This window comes from Diplotaxodon limnothrissa, linkage group LG23, assembly GCF_057381915.1.
Source record: "Diplotaxodon limnothrissa isolate DT_005_m linkage group LG23, D_limnothrissa_male_GT1.1, whole genome shotgun sequence".
Taxonomy (NCBI): Eukaryota; Metazoa; Chordata; class Actinopteri; order Cichliformes; family Cichlidae; genus Diplotaxodon; species Diplotaxodon limnothrissa.
This window is the reverse complement of record NC_140617.1, coordinates 17,947,753-17,951,504: the sequence shown is the minus strand read 5'-3', so window position 1 is coordinate 17,951,504 and position 3,752 is coordinate 17,947,753. Positions and strand designations below refer to the sequence as shown.

Below are 3,752 nucleotides of genomic sequence, written 5' to 3'. Positions count from 1 at the left end.
CCACCCTGTTATCCCCACTAATAATAACAACTGCATCAGAATCTTCACTTTCACCTACATTTGGCAGACCATCCCATGGTAATGTGTCATTCAGTTCCAAATATCCACTTATGGAAGCTCCATCATTAAGTGGTTTGATGGTTCTGAATTTATGTTTTCCACCAACAGATCATCAGCGGCCTGATTAGGGTCATTGTCAGTGAGATCTACCAGAGGGCTGGGTTATTGCATGATCGGCCTCTATGTCTTGAGGCTGCTGTTGTGTTTTCTTTCTGGTACACAGATAAAGTTGCAGAATTTTGACCTTACTTTGCTTATACAACTCATCAACTGTACTGGAAGCATCCACATGCATCTGTGAGCTCTCAATATGAGTTGAATAGTGTGAAAGACTTTAGTTTTTTTTTTGAGGTGCCATTGGGGAAAAACAGATTTTCAGCCATAAGTTTGATATTTGACACTGTTTCATTTTTATCTACAGATAAATGCCTTGTTCCACCACCACTTACAGACTTCACCTGTTTGAACCCACCCTTCTCCTCATCAAAATCCATCCAGCCAACCTCAATTCGTCTCACTGTTCGTTTTGCATTTGTATTTTCTGCCCACTGAGACAATTTCTTTTTAGGAGGCATTCCCTCAGCTCCTGTCAGTCTTTGTCATAGCCTTGAGAGTATAGATTCTTTCCTGGATGGTGACGTCCGTGACAGTGTTGCTTGTCTGCAGAAGGCCACAGTGGAGACTCTATCATAAACTTTGGGGATGTACTTTGCCAGGTCACTGTCTGTCATTAAGGGAATGACAGTTTCATCAATCTGAAAAATATAAATAACAAATTAATAAAATTGTCAATATTAAAAAAAACAATGAATACATACAACTGCATATTTTAGAGTTGTTTTTTGCTATCTACTTTTGATAACAGATACTTTTGGTAATGTGGTACACATTTGTCCAACATAAGATGAACAAAAATTACTTTTTAAATTACTCTTTAAACATATCATGTCATTAATTAATGTCATTGATTAACCAACATATGAAATTCAATAATTTTTTTTAGAATGTGCATAGTTCAATTTTTTTTCAATTCAATTTTATTTATATAGCGCCAAATCACAACAAAAGTCGCCTCAAGGCGCTTCATAGATACAGAGAAAAACACAACAATCATATGACCCCCTATGAGCAAGCACTTTGGCAACAGTAGGAAGGAAAAACTCCCTTTTAACAGGAAGAAACCTCCGGCAGAACCAGGCTCAGGGAGGGGCGGCCATCTGCTGCGACCGGTTGGGGTGAGAGAAGGAAGACAGGATAAAAGACATGCTGTGGAAGAGAGACAGAGGTTAATAACAGATATGATTCAATGCAGAGAGGTCTATTAATACACTGAACAAAAATATAAACGCAACACTTTTGGTTTTGCTCCCATTTTTCATGAGCTGAACTTAAAGATCTGAAACATTTTCTACAAACACAAAGGACCCATTACTATCAAATACTGTTCACAAATCTGTCTAAATCTGTGTTAGTGAGAACTTCAGGTTTGCCGAGATAATCTGTCCCACCTCACAGGTGTGGCATGTCGAGGTGCTGATTAGACAGCATAAACATTGCACAGGTGTGCCTTAGACTGCCCACAATAAAAGGCCACTCTGAAATATGCAGTTTGATCACACAGCACAATGCTACAGATGCCGCAGCTTTTGAGGGAGCATGCAATTGGCATGCTGACTGCAGGAATGTCTACCAGAACAGTTGTTGTGAAATGAATGTTCATTTCTCTGCCATAAGCCATCTTCAAAGGCGTTTAAGAGAATTTGGCTGTACATCCAACCAGCCTCACAATTGCAGACCACATGTAACCACACCAGCCCAGGACCTCCACATCCAGCATGTTCACCTCCAGGATGGTCGACCAGGTGGAGGCCAGCCACCCAGACAGCTGCAGCAACAATCGGTTTGCATAAAATAATTTTTGCAAAAACTGTCAGAAACCATGTCAGGGAAGCTCATCTGCATGCTCGTGGTCCTCATCGGGGTCTAGACCTGACTGCAGTTCATCATTTTAACCAACTTGAGGGGACAAATGCTCACATTCAATGGCATCTGGCACGTTGGAGAGGTGTTCTGTTGACAGATGTTTTTACTGTTCAGGGCAGATGGCAGACAGCTTGTGTTGCGTCATGTGGATGAGCAGTTTGCTGACGTCAATGTTGTGGACTGAGTGGCCCATGGTGGCAGTGGGGTTATGGACAATGAACACGAGTGCATTTTATTGTTGAGATCCTGAGGACCATGGTTGTGCCATTTATTCATGACCATAACCTCCTGTTACAGCATGATAATGCACGGCCCCATATTGCAAGGATCTGTACACAATTCCTTGGAAGCTGAAAACATCCCAGTTCTTGCATGGCCAGCATACTCACCAGACATGTCACCCATTGAGCATGTTTGGGACGCTCGGCTCGGCGTATATGACAGCGTGTTCCACTTCCTGCCAATATTCAGCAACTTTGCACAAGTATTGAAGAGGAGTGGACCAACATTCCACTGCCCACAATCAACAACCTGATAAACTCTATGTCCATTGCACACCATTTGCCTCAGAAGGTGAGGCAAATGGTGGCCACACCAGATACTGACTGGTTTTGCGGCATCTGTAGCATTGTGCTGTGTGATCAAACTGCATATTTCAGAGTGGCCTTTTATTGTGGGCAGTCTAAGGCACACCTGTGCAATGTTCATGCTGTCTAATCAGCACCTCGACATGCCACACCTGTGAGGTGGGACGGATTATCTCGGCAAACCTGAAGTTCTCACTAACACAGATTTAGACAGATTTGTGAACAGTATTTGATAGTAATGGGTCCTTTGTGTTTGTAGAAAATGTTTCAGATCTTTAAGTTCAGCTCATGAAAAATGGGAGCAAAAACAAAAGTGTTGCGTTTATATTTTTGTTCAGTGTACATAGTGAGTGAGAAAGGTGACTGGAAAGGAAAAACTCAATGCATCATGGGAATCCCCCGGCAGCCTATGTCTATTGCAGCATAACTAAGGGAGGATTCAGGGTCACCTGGTCCAGCCCTAACTATATTCTTTAGCAAAAAAGAAAGTTTTAAGCCTAATCTTAAAAGTAGAGATAGTGTCTGTCTCCCAAATCCAAACTGGAAGCTGGTTCCACAGAAGAGGGGCCTGAAAACTGAAGGCTCTCCCTCCCATTCTACTTTTAAATACTCTAGGAACAACAAGTAGGCCTGCAGAGCGAGAGCGAAGTGCTCTAATAGGGTGATATGGTACTACAAGGTCATTAAGATAAGATGGGGCCTGATTATTTAAGACCTTGTATGTGAGGAGCAAGATTTTGAATTCAATTCTGGATTTAACAGGAAGCCAATGAAGGGAAGCCAAAACAGGAGAAATATGCTCTCTCTTTCTAGTCCCTGTCAGTACTCTTGCTGCAGCATTTTGGATTAGCTGAAGGCTTTTCAGGGAGTTTTTTGGACATCCTGATAATAATGAATTACAGTAGTCCAGCCTGGAAGTAATAAATGCATGAACTAGTTTTTCAGTGTCACTCTGAGACAGGATATTTCTAATTTTAGAGATGTTGCGCAAATGGAAGAACGCAGTCTTACATATTTGTTTAATATGTGCGTTGAAGGACATATCCTGGTCAAAAATGACTCCAAGGTTCCTCACAGCGTTACTGGAGGTAATGCCATCCAGAGTAAGAATCTGGTTAGATA

At 41.8% G+C, this 3,752-nt stretch overlaps 1 pseudogene; it reads right to left on the bottom strand.

Moving 5' to 3' along the window:
* Positions 1-659: 659 nt before the first annotated feature.
* Positions 660-2,594, bottom strand: LOC146607788 (uncharacterized; annotated as a pseudogene).
* Between the last annotated feature and the right edge of the window lie 1,158 nt (positions 2,595-3,752).